Source organism: Anser anser, assembly GCF_964211835.1.
Source record: "Anser anser genome assembly, chromosome: 2".
Classification (NCBI taxonomy): Eukaryota; Metazoa; Chordata; class Aves; order Anseriformes; family Anatidae; genus Anser; species Anser anser.
The window spans coordinates 24,423,560-24,441,434 of NC_139721.1; the positions used below are offsets into that span (position 1 = coordinate 24,423,560).

The 17,875-nt window shown below is 45.9% G+C and overlaps 1 protein-coding gene across 3 annotated transcripts in view; it reads right to left on the bottom strand.

The window, feature by feature from the left end:
* The window catches only part of PLEKHF2 (pleckstrin homology and FYVE domain containing 2), a 20,753-nt gene extending 3,800 nt beyond the window's left edge, over positions 1-16,953 (bottom strand). The window contains exons 1-2 of one of the 3 annotated variants that reach the window (XM_083823375.1): positions 16,555-16,953; positions 2,397-2,515 (exon numbers count right to left, since the gene is read on the bottom strand). The gene's annotated coding sequence lies outside the window, so the exon portion shown is untranslated. Of the gene's footprint in view, positions 1-2,396; positions 2,516-5,032; positions 5,540-16,554 lie in introns of those variants that run through there. The other 2 variants (XM_083823376.1, XM_083823374.1) reach the window with 2 other exon arrangements.
* Positions 16,954-17,875: the final 922 nt, after the last annotated feature.

The following is a 17,875-nucleotide window of genomic DNA, read 5'->3' on the forward strand; positions in this document are numbered from 1 at the left end:
CCCGATTAGGCGACGCACACAGGCCGAGCACCACACAAGACAAGTCATGCAGCTCTCAGCTGCTCCTGAGAAACAGCGAGTGACCTGCGCTGGCTGAAAGTTTAAGGCAGGAAGGCTTCATATGTCAGGAAGTGCTGATAAGATAAGCTGCAGAATAATATGTTCCGATTATGGATTAAAACCACCCCCTCGTCCTTCCCCTAGCAGCACACAAGCTCTTCTCGTGTAAGGGTAAGACATTAAAGCACCCAACGGTGAACCGAAAATAAGAAGCTGCTGTAGTGATTCATACCTCTGCAACCAACTCTTTAACCTATCTTTTACTCGGAGCTTCCCAAGTAGAAATCGAAAAAAGGCAACTCCTGCCACTCAGTTTCAGCCGAGAAAGCTGAAGATCCTTGCGAGCACGACCAGGACCCCAAGCTGCGTGCTCCACACAGCCGTGGGAGAGCTGGCCGGGGTGAGTCCCACCAGCAGACCTTTCTCTAGGTGGCCAGAAGACAGCTCTCCTGCTTCATCCTTTTCAGCTACCCCAGGGGTGATGCTCACCCACACCCTTCAGTAGGATCCACATCCTGACACAGGCTCGAAGGAGGGAGCGGTAGCAAACATCCCACTAGCGTTAACCCGCACTTCCCAAAACACCCCCAGTTATGGAGTCCTCCACGTTCACCTACCTTTTCTTTCAAATTTACACTGCCTGCCTTCTCTACAGCATCAGCCTTTAGAGGAAGCGAGGCCTTGATGCTGCTCAGACTAGCGTAACACTCATCACCTCAATCTTCTTCCTATAAAATAGAGCTTCCCTACAGAATAGTGGTAAAAATCCTCCTCCGCACAAAAATTCGTTTGCGGAGAAATCTCTCATCAGGCCTCATCTCAATGAGTGTGCCGCCCTTACTCAGATTACACAAATCCACAGTTAAATGAGATTAAAAATTAACTTTTAAGTTACTGCTTTGAGAGTTAAATTAGTTCTCTGAAAAACAATTTAAATGAACACACTAAAACAGTTTCACAAGTGGACTTACTCAGCTCTAGCTGAGCTGACCATTTTTAAGCGCTGCACATTACATCATCTTGTACCAAAGTCTGACACTGAAAACAGGAAAATCTATTCGAGATGTTACCCAGCACTTCTGCCGAACCTTTTCTTACCTGCCTCACAGCTTTAGTTACAGTATTTCAGTATTGCACTAACCAGTTTCATGCCTTGAGAGAGGAATTGCAAATCCACCTAACGTGAAATTTATTTTGATCTGCAGAAAGTCAGGGAAAATCACAAACAGGCTGATAGAAAAAGGTTTGAAGAAATGTAATTGTGCCGCATCAAGGCACACAGGCGAGTACAATTTCCACCAGGTATGAGCCAAACCTAAAAGACAGACAGACAGAAAATAAAAGGAGGAAAAGAAAAATGGGTGATCTCCACGGCCCTGTCTAGTGCCTTCCCATTTGATCAGTCAAGCTTAGTGCTAGGAAAATATTTTTTTAAGCCATCTTTGCTGCAAATCACACATTTGTTTTTGGTCTTCAACCAGAATAACCACCTCGATCTTCTTTATTAAGTGTTGTGAGTGCTGAAATGCTTGTTGTTCATCTCTGAGGAAAAGACAGGGAGTCCGAGGGGAAGGAAAAAAACCAAACCAAAGCAACCCCAGGTGATTTCAATCTCCTTCCCCAGACACATTTTTCCAAACTGGTTATTCCTGTTCCTCTTTTCAAAGCTTTGTCCATCGCTCTCTTAAAGAGAGGTGCCTAAATCCCTACGTCCTTTTGCAGCACCGAGTTTAATGAGATGCAGCTCGACTTTCCTTCCGTGGCGATGCTCCGTTGTGCCACGGAGTGCAGGGAGATCTGGGAGGTGCTCAGCCGGGGCCTGGCTTAAACTGGTGAGTGAACAGAAGTATTACAGTCAATATTAGTAGAATTACGCCCCCCCAGCCCCCAAAATAACAAAGGACTCAAATTACATCAATTTTTTATATATATTTTTTTTTTTTTTTGGAAATGACAGATGTCAGGCACACCCAAATATACCTTTCAAATGACACCTCATTTCTTTCAAGCGCTCCAAGCACCAAAACTAGCTTGCAACTACCTACCACTGCCAGCATTTGGGAGGAATTTTAAATGAGGTTTTGGGGTAAGCGATGGGCGTCACTTCTACTCCGCCCTGATGTAACGCGGCAGTGCAGAAGCGTGCTGGCTGCCCCGACCCTCAGCCCTCTACCTACCACGGAAAAAGTGCTAAGGAGGGAGTGCAGGTGAGGACACACGAGACTTCCTGGTTTGTTTGCTGTTGGCTCAAAGAAAAAAAAAAAAAAAAACAACAACAAATTCAGCACAGACCAGGGTTTGGAATGAGGGATGGTGGCACAGCCACTCCTACCTACCTACCACCACCCCTCCCGAGGGATCCAGTGCCGAAGCTGAGGCAACAGCCACCTGGGTCTGGCACAGCGAGGAGTCGCTCAGGGGGTCAGGCAGAAGTTGTTCAGCTGTCCCACGGCCCCTGCGAAGTGGAAATCTGTCAGCAGGGTGCAAAGGACGAAGACCGGAGGAATACACTCTGCTGCTACCACGAATGGGCGCGCACTACTAAGCTCGCGCTTTCAGATGCTTTCCCCGCAGATTGCAACAAGCCAAGTGCTCTCGCTAGTCCACGGGGGAGGAAAAAATCTGAAGCGAAAACCCACCCACATCCATACCGCTGAGTTTCACTGGGGCAGGCTGCCGGTGTGAAATTACAGCGACACTCGGCGCCCTGCAGCTTGGCGCTCGCTGCCAGTAAAGAGCGAACTCGGTTCAAGGTCACCGCGCAAGTTTTCAAAATACAAGTCCCTGGGAGGAGAACAGAGGGGGAGAAGAGGCTAAAGGTTTTAATTAAATGTTCCCTAGGACGACCTAGGAGAAAACAGCTCTACCCGGGAGTGTTTAATAATCACCGTGGCTCCAAACCAAGGCACATGACTCCCGACTTGTGCTGCAGACCGTGCTTTCGGCTGGCTGTTGAAGTAACCACTTCCTAGGCTTTGTGCGAGAATTTTGGGCAAGTTAAGGGCTATTATGACAAAAAGATTAATAAATAGATACTTGCATCTCTTCTAGATCAAAGCTTTCCTCTATAATGTTCAACTAATTCTTGCCTAGCAGCCTCAGCTAAGGTAATAAAAGCCACGGGCTGCTGGTGGATCACTCCACCTTCTTCCAAGGCGGGAATTGTGGTTTTCCACACTGAAGGACATTTTAAAATAAGCACTCTGACATTTTTCTCATAATTTTAAGTCTTTAGATAGAAGGAAAAATTTTAAATCCTTCTGAAATCCTACGTACACTAACGCTCATTTACCTCCACTAGTGCTTTCTGAGAAAGGAAGTAAGTTCAGAAATGGACAAAATGCCTGAAGGAAGGGACTTGTGATTAGAAAGAATAATCCAAGTTGCAAAAAACAGACGAGGAATACAAAAGAGAAGCTATCCCCAAGTCACAAGAACTCAAATTAGAAGAGGCACAGCTCTTCTTGCCACGAGCAGGCAGACCAAGATGTTAGACGAAGAGACTGTCCAGCTATCCTTTTACATTTCTGGTAAGTAAAACGCAGGGGAACTTTTGACCCCAAGACGTTGCGGTTCAAAAGCTACGCAAAGTTATTCCTCACCAGTCTTTTGAAATTACAGCTTCTTCTCTTCAAGCGTATTCAGATAAAACTGTAGAAGATAACAGATCGTACCCTGGAGCTGGGTGGCAACGCCCTCTTCTCTGCCATCTAAACCACTTTCTGTACTTTCTTCTGAAGTTTCCACTCTTGGCTGCTAGGAGAAGCAGCTACTGGGTTACTGCCCTCGAGATCTGATCAAGCACTGCAACCCTCAAGTGATGGCGAACTGCTGGAAGCATGCCCCAGATCTTCCCCAAAGCGAATGAGGAATAAAAAAATAAATAAGAAGTACCACGGGCTTCAACGTGGCAGGCTGGAGAAACCCACTTGAGGGGAGAGCAGAAGTGTTCCATACACAGCATCCACAAACTGAGGCTACAGAGTCAGAAACCTCAAACCTGGTTGTTCAGATTTTTACCAAGTTTGGCTCGTTTCACAGTTTTTGCATACAAACTGCCCCAAGTCCCCCAGCCCTGAAACAAGGACTCAGTTCGTCTATGAGGTTGATCAGTCCACCGCACCAGATTCCTTTTCTGCGTACAGACTGCATACAACTCAAAAATAAACATCCCTGAAAAGTTAGCTACCTAAAATATGCAACTTAAAGGTGATAAATTATTTCATGACACCAAGTCTCTACCCCACTACCTTACACAGAACTCCTTGACACCAAGTATTTTCTACTTTTTTACTTTTACTTTTTCCTCCCAAGAAGCTTCTATAGAAATAACAACTCTGTATCAAGATCTTGTCTCCCTATTTTACTCTGGTTTTACAATTCACATCATACCAGTGAGAATAATCGTTGTACAAGTGATCAGAGGTGGGCGTTCCTCAAACCTACGGAGAACCACCGAGTTATCCACTTGCCTAACACCGCAAACACTCAGGATGTCAGTAACTTCAATAAATACACAGTGCTCCTGACAACTACAGAATATTGTCACCGTACACCGAACAAGTCACTCTGCACATAAAGTTTCTTTTTGCCACCGTATCCTGGTGATCAAACCGATTTTTCCAAACTCAGCACTTCCACAGATTTTATTTAAAGCAGGAGAATGTTTACTTTACGTGCTAGCCCTGCTGTTGACAGAGGCTAGACTAAACTGCACGGAAGAACAGCTGTACTCGAAGACAGATATAAAGAATCAACTAAAAAATAGAGCAAAAGCAACCCTAACTGATAGAGCTCCGCAAGTCAACCCTGCCAGAACGACACTGCCATCTCGGCAGCTGACAGATCGCCACAAAGCAGAAGCAGAGATAACACCCCGGCAGTGATTGGAGGGGAGAAACGAGGTGAAAAAAAGACATTCTGTCTTAGTGATGTGGGTTGCAGGCAGCTCGGCACAAAGCCATTTCCTCACCCCACCTCGCTGTGTGCTCCCATCGTGACCAGCACCGCCTGCGAGACAGGCAGCGAAGGTGCACAGGAGAGCCCAAATTCCCCAGTTTCTTCAGCAAAACCGCAGCCCCAGCAGAGCTCCACTGCTTTCTGGCCTGGGCAAGAACAAGTCCCATCTAGCAGGCAGCCCCTGCTAACAAGCATTAATTAATAAGCAACTCATTTTTAACATTATTTTCCCTCACCGTTCCTTGAAGGGAGGAAAATGCTACCAGCCTTGCCGTAATTGCCAGTTCACCTGTCATTATCTTTACAATTAGCAATTAAGCTGTTAACAATTAGATTTAACACATTGCAGTAATGCGGACCAGGCGGTGTAGATTTTTCAGAGTCGTGGTATCAGGATGCAGGCAGCTCGTTCGTTACTACCTATGTACATTCGCAGTTCAGGCAACAGCTTTGAAGGAAGGGGAAAAAAAAAAGTGTATTTCAGCTGCTGGAAAGGGTACAAGAGCTCAAGACTAACCACACAAAGGTCTGTCTTGTCCTGAAGCAGCAGCGGATTCTGGATGTTTCCAAGCCTGTTTCAGTAACACAAGTCCCATAAATAAATTTCACTAACCACGGTATCTGGTCACACCACTTGAACGGATGAAATGGGACCAGAGCAAGCTGGACGGTAATGCAGGTGCTGCTGCAGCGAAGCAAATGCTGGGAATCAAAAAGAGAGAAAATTCAGGAACAGAGGAATACAAAAGGCACAGAATAAAGAAAGAAAAGGTAAAAATAGATCTAAATGAAGGCACATAATACCTTGCCGCCTGATAAACATTAAACTTCTAATAGTTACCCAGTTGTCATACAAAGCCCTGGTCCTCACAACCGTGTTTGTGCACACGGGCAACGTCAGCAACTGCGTTCCCCCTGCACGTTCAGATCTAACCCACTTTCCTCCTTGCCTAAGGAGGACGTGCCTGCTTTACAATGAAAGTTTTTGCTTAGGGCCACTTAACAAAATAACTTTTAAGACAAAGGAGAGAGTTAAAAGGTTTTATCACGTCTGACTCCACAACTCGAAGGCTTGGAATAGAGATTTCAAACAGGACTCCATCCTGTTTCAGTATAGTTAATCACACAAGCTAAACATACATGAAAGGTACAGAAGTTCAATAAAGCTTTTACAAACCAGAAACAAGTGAAGTGCAAGCCTAGGAAAAGACAAGGACTTATCTGCAAACCAGATATCTAATCTGCATTAAACGACTGATTTGTAAGGAGACTCCTCTCTTGGATCAGAGAAAGATCACCCCTTCCTCAAGAGCAGTTCATCAGGCACAATCAGTCCCTTGGCATGTATTCACGTTGCCCATGCCTTTTAGTAACAGGTTTCAAATAATCTTTATACGCTATGTTTGCATGTCATACAAACATGAGCCTTCAGCTCTCCTCTTGCACTTCGTCCATGCAAGGAAGACGCTCTAATTTGACTTACAGTTGAACAAACACGAACACAAAGAATTAAGTTACCTAAAACCCTCATACAAACCTATGATTTAAAGCTCTGCCACGGTAATTCTGTGTCTTTGTGGACAAGCTTTTGGCTATGAAGGCAGGTCAGGACTGTAACACAGCACTCTAATCTCCAGTAACATCACTTGTAGTGTTCTTAAGAACAACACTTGACTCTTTGCACTACTGCCAAGAAAAACACAATAGACCTTTTTGATGTGCAACCTGATTTTTAAGGAAATCTAACAATTTCTACTGCTTTGAAAATAGATCTGTTGGAAAAAATAGCTGAGCTAAGCAGAGGCACAGCAGATATTCCACATTTCTGATATAGCTCAGAAGAGAAATCAGCATAAATCTTACTTTGGCCTCACCGGTTCCACCTCCTACACAGTCTCCCTCAACACATACAAAAAAGGATGATGCCATCACTTGTCCCAAATGTTTCACTGTGTCATCTTTGTTGGCAAAACGCAGCTTTCTGTGCACTTAGCTCTAATAGCTGCAATCACAATCCAAGCGCTCATGCACGAACCAGCACTGCCTGTCAACAGCCATAAAGGTAACCATAAAGAGCTGGATTAATGATACAGAAATACCAGGAAGAGAGACTTCCTAAAATAAAGAAATAAAGTTTAAACATGTAGAATAAAACAAGGAGGAAAATGAAGATTTAAGTATCCATGAGGGCATTCATGAATGCTTTAGTACTTCACTCTGTATTGTACAGTTACTTAAATACAGCTATGACGACTTTATTTTAATTAAATATTCCAACTACTCTCCATTTGATTTTTATAAAAACAGGAAAAAGACCAATTTTACAATACATAAAGCCATGTGAAATTTAGAAGAAGTTTCACACCCCAAAAAATGTTACGTTGACAGGAGAAAGGAGTATGACAAACACTTTCTAAAGGTCTTTACCACTGCTAAACACTGACAAGTAGCAACCTCGTGCCTGCACCGTGCTGGGGCTGGCTGTCCTGGATGCTATTTAAAACATCAGACAACTGCAGCTTAAAGCCCAATCCATGCTTCTAACAAGCAATTCCCTTCACAAAAGCATTCCTAAAACCGTTGCGTTTTGCAAACTGCCTTGCTATCAATACTGTCAGCAGCCGGTGAGGATGCAGATAACCTGCTGGTATCAAAGATATGAGTATCAAGAAGGACAAAAAGCTCTATCATGATACTGCAAAGAAGTAAAAAGGAGCAAGAGATTCAAGAGTCTGTTTCATGGTAGAGACGACAGCAGGAAACGAGGCCCCTCTGAAGTTCTTCTGGGACCCCTCTGAAGTTCTTCGGGGTAATCTGTATCCAGAATCGCTTCTGACTAATCTGGTTTATGACCGCAGCGTTTAGAAAGGTCCCGGTAGCAGGACTTGACTGAGAGAGAAAAATACAAACCTTTCCTTAAGGTTGCATCCTTGCACCGTTTTTTCCACACTCTTATTAATTATCGCTATCAAATAAAATAAAAAAAAAAAAGAAGCAGGCTAAAACACCGCACAGTGCACCACTTGTGAATACTCTGCCTTGCCCACGTTTCAGCACTCTCTGAATTAATTCCCAGCTGAGCACTTAGTCGTGCCCAAAGACAACGTGAAAGCAAATCCATTTGTCTGGTCAGACGTCACCGTAAGCCTACAATTACCATAATTTACCATAATAACCCAGGCAGATCTGTTCCGGTGGGTTTGTTTTTTGAACTCCTGCAAATGACTGCCACAAGCCTAGTCCCACCAAAACTCCTCTTAAGGGTGCAGGCCATAGCAGTCCCTATTTTAATCACCTAACATCTAACAGTTTAGTAACTTTTTCAGTACATTGCAGTTAATTTTAGCATACTCTAACTTACAAGGAAAGCCTGCCATTTCCTTTTAATTCACCTGTTGTGTAAGAATTGTTCATGGAATGTAAATGTGTTTAAATGAAGAAAACCAAAAAACTTTATTGTCAAACCTGCACGACAAGCGCTTTACCCTTAAAATTTACAATAGCCATTATCCCACTGAGCAAAGAAAGGCCAATGAAATGTTGATGACGGAGGCTGTTTCGAGGTAGATCTTTCAAAATATGCGACCTCACGTTCCCCAGCCCACTGCCAAGCTTGTTTGGATATGGGAAGTTATTTTTAGCAGAAGACTCTTCCTACCTGTCCTGCCAAGCAGCGTACACATTAGCACAGCGGGAGCAGAGCGATGCTCTTTCACTGTCCAAGCTGCTCTGCTGAAAGTTTGCTTGCACGCTGCCAGAAATGCTGCATGCAGGCAAAAGCAAGCATTGATTTTAATGCTCCGGGACTGGATTCTGCACGTTAGCTTCAAATAGGGGTTGGTGTTTAACAGAATAAACTTCAACAGAAACAGAAAAACAAACAAACAAAAAAAAAACACACTGATTTAGCTTCCTCGTAAAGAGATGTGCAAAATGAGTCGTAATGCAAAATGACCACAGGGGAGGCAAAAGGAAAAATATGCAAGAGGAAGAGGGCTTTAACCCATTAAAAACACAGACTGCTGTGTCCCAAAGCTGTTCCCACGGCTCTCTCCCTCTAAGTCACAACAACTCACTTGACACAACTCCCAAGACCATTTATCAGCGTGTTTTGGTCACAAGAAAAAAAAAATAAGAATCAGAGTGCTTCAGCCCTGCTCCTCTGCAGAGCCAAACAAGGTTACCACGGGATTCCTTGCCTGGGAAAGCAGGGGCAGGGCGCTGGAAGCTGGTGCTGGCTCACGGGAGCTAAAAGCCAGGCGTAAATCACAGCAAGGGGGGAGAAGGGACCTCGCTGCCAAAGCCGAGGAGCAGATTTCTTGTGAGAGATCCAGCTTTTTCACGAGATCAGCTGCTTATTACCACTGTCGGGCTGCTTTTTATAACGAACCGTGGTAGCTGATAGTGTTTTTGTCTCCTGGCACTCCAAGTTGCTGCTGGAAAGAAGCAGGCATTTCCCCATCCCCGCCTGGCAGCCCGGGGACGGAGCAGGAACAGGAGCAGCTCCCTAAACTCCACTCCTCTCCCTTTTTCGCAGCCCTTACTCGGGAAACCCTTCCCTTACCCGCCTGCTGACAAGCTGAGCGTTCCCCTTATCCATGCGGTTTTGCACGGCTCTGCACTGCACTGGTGCAACACGGTGCTGCTCGCCAAACCGCTGCTGTTGAAGAAGTCGGAAAACTCTCAACGCCTTTCAAGCTGTGAAGGAAGAGGTTTCCACGTGCACTTGCATGGAACAGGTACATGAAAAAACATCTGCGTATATATACATGCACCTTTATAAATTAAAAAATAAAACTAAAAAAATAACAATAATGAAAACGAAACTCAAATCAAATCTCTGCTGTCAAGGGAAAATACCCAACTATTTCAATTTCCCATTCACATGTAGCTAGGAGTACTCGCAGTGGTTAGCAAACTGCATCCTTCATCTTACCCAAAGTACTTGGAACACAATCCAGAGCGCTGTTTCAAAAATAAGGAGTTTACACAGACCTCGAGCCCAAAACGTCCGAGCTCCTCCCAAAACCCTCCACAACTCTGAGGAGCTAGCAGCAACCCAGAGGAACAGCAGCCAGACCACCAGCTCCGAATCGTGCCAGGAGAGCGAAAGGGAGACGAGATGGAGGACAGGGAACTGGAGTGCAGCAGGGCTAGCCAGCAATGTGGCACCCACAAACGCTACCTCGCTCAAATGGGCACGGGCCATGAAAAATATAAACTGAGAGGATCAGATGAATTTCAGTACAAGCTACATTGTGCCTTAAGTTTCCTCAAATCAGCCTATGAGGAGAATCCGCAGCATCAGCCTACCTTTTATTTAAATTACTTTGGGATGGCCGGGGAGGAGGGACACAGAATTATTAGTACAGGAAAAAAAATACATCCAGATATAGCAGTTCGGCAAGAAGTGTTGCCAAATCCGCGTTACAAGCCGCTCTTCAAAATCAGATCCGTTTTGCAGTAGAACAAGGTACACTTACTGTGTTTAGATGTACGCATGCAGACCCCTCCCCACATCACACGCAAATGTTATATAGGGTATAACTTCGTCTTAAGGAAGCCCTTTTACCCCATGCTTCATGTCAGACATTAGCTAGGCTATCTCTCAAAGCGAAAAAGAGGATTTGGTCTTCGGTGACTGAAACACACGGTATTTGCCAGCACATTTAATCTACAGGCACGGGACACGTACCGGAGCACGGCCGACGCTCGGGCTAGGAACAGCACCTCCCAGGTGCCAGCGCACCTGCACGCTTCAGCTCTCAGAGCACCTGTACATGCAAATGGGCTTCCTCAAGCTAACCATATTTTGTTTTTCCTTCCCTTACAAACACACACCTCTGACGCTGACAGCTGGTTTTGCTCAGGATTGCGCCTCTTTACCATGCAGAGGTCTATAAAACTGCCATCGTCTTGTTTACTTCCAGCACCAGCATGAGGGGAAGCTCCTCGGTGTAAACAGCAGCCCAGTAAGGGCTGGACCACGTATAACTGGGTACAGCATGGCCAAGCTACAGAAATAGTCAACAAGCAGTCAAAGCTAGGTAACAGCCATTAACTTCTTACAAATAACTGCAATGCAGAAGGACTTGCTTTTTTAAAACTCAGCTGGCTAGAAGTTCTCCCGCCATTCACAAGCACGGAAGTATAGCCACGTCCTCACTATTTCACTTTTTATTATGTCAGTATTATTTTCACGTGCATGTGTCCTTTAAAAATTCAGATACCCTAATTCAGGAAAAAAAAAGCTGCACGATAAAGAGGTTTCTTTACCAGTTCAGTAATTCCAAGCATTTCCATGTTAGCAAACAGGACACAAGCCAGGCAACAACACTCATCCTCCTTCTCCGACCAGGCAGAACCACCTTAACCTTCTGCTGCTCTTGACTCTTGGAGAAATCCAGGAACCTTCACTTTAGGAAACAACCCTAATTATATTATGTTGCAGGAACAGTTTTAGGTGGCCAGGCAACTGACCACTACCTAGCATGGTCAGATGCAGCACATTTTCAATACTATAGGAGGAAAACAAACATACTTAGTTTCTGAAAATTCTGAAATCTATTGTTTTCTTCCTAAACAGAGCCAAACCAGCTCACCAACAAGAGCAGACTACAGGGAAGTATGACTTACACTTAGTGTAAGTATAAGCAGAGAATCTCCTTACTACCATTTACACATCCTGATAGGAACTGGCTCAGAGAAACAGCTCGAGCCACAGCAGCTGCATGCACAGGGACTTTGTCAGGCTGCAACCCAACTGACCCAGCAGAAAGCCGTCAGCAGAAACAAGGGGCTCACACGTAGCCGAAACACAGCGTGGGGCTCAGAATCAAAGCACAGGTTTAATTACAGCTTACTTTAGGACGCCTGATGACACCGGGGTGCTGGAATCGTGCACCCGTCACTGCTGCCCTCCAGCAGTATTTAAAATGCACAAGCCACGCGTTGTGTTGCTCTTTCATGCTCTAGGGACGTTAAGGCCTTTTTTATACCGAACACTGCTACCTGGCTACAGATGGTAAAGGTCTAGAAAACCAGCATCTGACAGCCATCTGCAAAAGCCAGAAGGAAAGCCTTAAGAAAAAAAAGGAAAGCTTCAGTTCAGCCACAGCCTGTGTGAGAGGGGCAGTTCGTTCACCTCCCTGCTACTGACCTTGGTCGGAATTTGGGGGGAAAAAAAAGCAACACACACGCTCACTGCCAAGCACAGCTTTCCAAAGAGAAGTACGCTGAAAACCAGTCTCAGAAGTTTCCCGTTATCAACTGTTGACAGCTAAGTCTGGTGAAATTTTATGGAGGGGAAAAAAAAAAAAAAGAGGGGGTGGGGGAAAAGGGGTGGGAGTCAGTTCCTGAAAAGTTCCTGGAAGAGCCCTGTAATCACAAAGGGTTACTGCACACGGCCTTCTTGGGAAGTGCACTCGCTAGCCTTTTTCCTTTTTCCAGCTTGTCAAACGTGCTTGATGCATGTTCAAGTTCCACAGACAGCCCTTGGAGCATCAGCACAAGGCCGTGATCTCGGGGTCTGCTCACGCCTGGGCTCTCAGGCCCTTACTGCTGCATCAGAGGCGACAGGATCTGGAAGAAACTGAGATCTGCGCAAACACTGGCGCTGAAGTTAATAGTTCGCAGTTCTGAGAAAGATGCTATCTGATGACTCGAAGAGCAGCGCGTACGGCACCCTCTTTAATATTAAATTTGCATTAGCAAGTTAAGCGTACACTTCAGAAATGCAAATGCCACAGACGCCGCCGTAATTTTTCATTTTGCAGAAGGCATGCCAAGTACTTGAAGCAAAAAGGTTACCTCTAGATGACGTGCTCGGGGTACAAGAGGCAGCTAGCAAAAGGCAAAGTGGCAACGGGAAAGGCAGAGGTCAGACATCACCATCCAGCAGCCCCCCCGTCCTGTTTGAATCTGTAAAACTTCTCAGCTGCTGTGTTGCGATGCAATCTCCTAACTGCTTGCATGTCATCTTCTTACATTCGGGAACAGCACCGGGAGGGGGAGTTGAGGGACGATGCTAGTGTATTTGAAATCCTGAAGCTTCAACTCTTTTTCCTTCTTTTACATTTACTCAAAACGCCTAAATCCCGCTATGTTACACACACAATATTCTTAACGCTGCTTTACATAAAACAGCGAAATGAAAAGGGGGAAAGACTCTTTAAAATATTTTTTAAATCCTTAAATTGTTCATCATGACAACAAATTTGGCAACAAAATAAGTTTCGTTACATCCACAGCAGCAGCACTCTTACCTATTTATGCAATCCTAGAAAACCCAAGTAAACTTATCAGGGCATTTTTGACTACGTAAGATTAAAACATCATGCTGAAAGATACATAAAAAACACTCTTCTGTTCAGTAACACTTACGCACAATATTTCCTTTTATAAAAGGAGAATCTTTGTCCAACAGCTCTCAGGCCAGCAACTTCTCATGCAAGCAGACCCATTCATTTCAACAGCACTGATCATGTGGCTAAGAATGTGCAGGACTACTTGCTAACACAGTTGTCATCACAGCTTATAGTTTTTGACAACGCTAAAATAATCTTTAGTATGACAAGCATGTTCTACCACACCTATACGCAGAGTATTTTTTTCCTTCCCCTCTCAACTGTAGAAACAAGTGCCCCACTAAATCATGAAAACAAAAAGTTGTTCTACAACAGCAAACTCTGTGTTTGCTGCACAGGGAGAAAGTTTTAAATATATGGCTCTACTTCAAAAAGTGTATTTTTTGCACCATGTTTATTCTCTTTCGGAACAATCCCCAGATTATCACACTTCATCACATCACTGAATTAATCCATGAGAGCAGTAAAACATGCATATATAAGCATTACCTATCATTAAAGAAGCACATAAATTCAATGGACTGGTAAGCTTGAATATTAACAGAGCTTGGAACAAGTCACAACTATATTTTAAGCACTTAAAGCAGTACAGAGCAAGGTTTAATTCCTTAATACAGAAATCAAGAACAAGTCAACTAACTCCCTTACCTAAAAAAATCTGAGAACCTTATCCATAGTTAGTTCCAGGGCTCCCCTATTTGACATCACCCATTGATAAATGGCCTTTACAAATAAAAAATTTGCATGCCATTTCCTTGACCAATACTTCTCAAGTTCTAGCTTACACACATTCTACCAGAAAATGCCATGTGCAAGTATAAAAACCTCAGCTTCACCTCATCTACATGCCATAATTTGACCCTGAGCTTTCACTTTATGATCCAACTCTCTTTGGTGAGGACAAATCACCAAAAATCTACGAAGGTAGCAAAAATAGCATCCGTACCCTGTCTGGAAACAGCATCATGGCTCCATCAGACTGACTTGGCTCTTCTTGGCACGGCGAGATGGACACACCAATGTCCACTGCATCTCGCTTCCCTTCAACCTGCAGTTCCCTCGCCTTCACTGCTCTGACTGCAGAGAGAAGAAACCCTCCTGCATCCACTAACCACGGTGGTGGAACCTAAAAGTCACAGTGCCATCTGAATAGAATGATTTCAGTTTTTATATCGAATATCACCAGCATTCAACTAAATATTTAAACTATGCATATGAATTATATTCATTTGTACTTAATAATATAATTTTAGAGATTATAATTTTTGTAAACTTGTGCTTCAGGACGTTAAGGGCAAATCTTATTAGTCCAGGGACGCATGTAATACTGAAATTTAAGACTGTAATTTAAGGAAAACAGAATGCAGTTCTTGCTAAAGAATAATTTCAACACCGCATGTAATGAAAACTTGTGTCTAGGTGAAAAGACACTGCCCTGTTTCTTTCTGGACGACACGACAGAGGAAACCAATCCAGCTTCCTCAGCTCCAAGTTTCTACTCACTGGTTTTCATTTAGCATTTCAGGGACTTCCTCTATGTGGTTTCCTACACAGAACTAAACTCACAACCACTCCAAAAGCCGCATGGCCTAGCTGCATTCAGAAGCAAGAATTTGGGACTCATGCTTACAAATGCTTGACTTCTGCTGCATTTTGGACACCCCTGGATGCCATTTTGAACATAAGTAGCACGGCCCTAGAACACCTGGGAAAACGTTATTTTTAAATGTCATGTAAATCAGCTCAGTTTGTTAATTACATTGGGATTTCTCACCAGATTAGTCAACAGTATTCAGATTATAGTTTAAATGTAAAAACACTGCCTTCTGTGCCGAAGAGCTGACTCCTTTCCTCATGTTTTGAGTGCATACAAAGCAAATCTACAGTCCTCAGAATTGATCGCATCGTCATCCTTTAAATACTTCCCTTCTTTCAGACAGCCATTCCTAAACTAACTCAAAGCATGCAATTCTTAAAACTGAAACCTGGGCTCTTAGTTCTCCTTACTTCAGGCGGCAAAGAGGAATTAGCAGTCTCGGTTCTGAAATCCCTCCCAGTTCTGAGGGCTTGATTTCAGACTCGCTTCACCTGCAGCACCAACCCTAAGGTGTCAGGCACTCCGAGACCTCCACTACAGCCTGCCCCGCACTGTCAGCACTGCCCTCAGCTCCATCCCAAGGCAGGGGATGCTCCGTGGCTGCTGAAGGCAGCTCTGGCTGTCGAGAGCTATGGTACTGACAGCTTAACGTCAAAACTAGAGCCACAAGCCATTCTCCTCAGGGGGGACAAACTAGGTGCCGGGATGCACCGCACGGCAGGCTAATTCCTTGTCTCCTCGTCAGGATGAGTAGTTTAGCTGTTTATAAGCAGCAGTGCCTGGGCACAGAGCGTTTCAAAGGAGGCGAGAGGGAAAACAGGCGGCTGCCTTTCCCTGCACCGCTTTCAGGCGACAGCTTACACTTCTCGCTCCGCGCCGAGAGGAGCGGATCCAGCGGGCGGCGAACACCCCGTGCTGACAGATGCACCGCCCGCAGTTTCACAGCTTTTTTTGGGGTGGGGGGACACGCAGCCTCAAATGCTTTTAGGCAAAGGGGTTTATTTAGGGCCACGCGTGGACACAGCGCTGGGCTAGGCCCCGGGGCAGCCGCCGCCACGCCGCGTCCCCGTGCGGGCAGCGCGTCAGGAGCCGAGGAGTTCCAGGCACTTATGTAACACCTCGAGGCTGGCTGTCGTTTGTTGTTATTTTTTTTATTATTTATTTTTCCCTTTTAGAGGCGAACTGCTTTCAGACAGCCTCACGGCGCGGCGGGACAGACGAGCGCCCACCGCTGCCCGCAACTTCCCCGCAGCTCCTCCTTTATTCCCTCCTTCATTCCCTCAATCCTTTCTTCATTCCCTCCTTCCCTTCTTCATCCCCTCCTCCATTCCCCCCCCGCCCCAGCCCCTCGCTGCCGAGCGGGGCCGGCGCCCCCTCCCGCCGGGGCAGCTCCCCCGCCGCCCGGCAGCGCCGGCTCCCAACATGGCCGCGGAGCAGCGGCCGGAGCTCCAGCTGGGAACGGCTCCGCCAGCAAAGTTTCCCTCCCTCTCTCCCCGCCCGCTCCCGGCGGCCGAGCACCGAGCTGGACGAGCGGCCGGACTCCTCGCTGCCCCCCCTGGCCGCGATGCTCACCCGGCTCCGCTCCGGCTGCAGCCGCCGCCGCCGCCCGGCCCCGCCGCGCTCTCCCCGCACCGCCGCGGTCATGCAGCCGCCGGGGCCGGGCTCCGGGACACCGCCCGCGCGGGGCGGTGCCGCCGCCATCTTGGGAGGAGCCAGGCGGGCGGGAAGGGCTGAGGCGGCCCGTCGGTGGCGGGGCGTAGCGAGCCCCGGAGCCTCTCCGTTCTTTCACCGAGCACCCCTGAGCTGCCGTTTCCCCTCGGTAAACGGCCCCAGGTCCGTTTCCGACGAGGAAGCGCCCTGCTGGGTCGCGAGCCTTCGGTTCTGTCGCTGTCGGGACAGGAACGGCTCGCCCCCCCCTCCTCAGCCCGCGGGTGCCTGCTCGTGGAAGGGGATTCTCGGGACACGAAAACATCGCTTTTGTCATGATTTTTTTTTTTTTCTTCAAAAACACGTTTCCGTGCCTTGCACGCCATCCAGGGTCAGGTGTCCGACGCTCCGGGCGTGATTTCCCAGCAGTGGGTGATGAGGGTTGTCACGTTTTGTCACATAAACATTTCAGAGCACACGGAAGGGAGTTCCTAGCTTGTTTTAGTTTGAAGAGCTGCCAGTCGGCTTGGAAAAACTGTCCCTGGCTTGCTAAGCACAAATTGTACCAGAAACACTACCGAAGACATAAATACAGAGGGAGGCAATAGCACAACACAATCATTTTGGCGTTAACTTTACGCTTGGTAGAAGAAAGGATCAGAGCCTCCTGTGATACCACAAAAGTCCGCAAAACACGGTCTGTTTAAATAAAGTTTCACTCGTGTGAAGTACAGCAGGGTTTCACGTTACAGCTAATTATTGGGCAATAAGGCAGCTGGCTTTTCTGGGGAAAAAACAACAACAACAAAAATTGGACATGCTCAAAACCTTCTGCATGGGTGTGTGACAGGCAGCACGGGCCGATGAAAAATACCACTACCACACATCCATGCCAAACGCGTTGTTCAGCTCCGTTGTTCAGTGAGTGAATTTCCTACAGAACAAAACCAAGCAGGGGTACCAAAACAAAATCCTGTCTGGAAGTAACAAATCCGACCCCTTTCAGTGATTTCTGGAATTTTTGAAACATTCCCTGATGAAGGGCCAACAATCTGTAATATGGAGAGAGAGCCTGTTGAAGGAGAGTAAGTGTCCAGACAAAAAACCTATGAAAAGCCATTAGGGTCCTTTGCAGAAAACAAATAATGGCTAGAAAACCAAGTGTGCATGAAAACCATTTTTATTAATGCTTTTCTTTTTTTTTTTTTTTTTCTTAAGCCATATTGTGGTAACTTTTTTAGCTCTG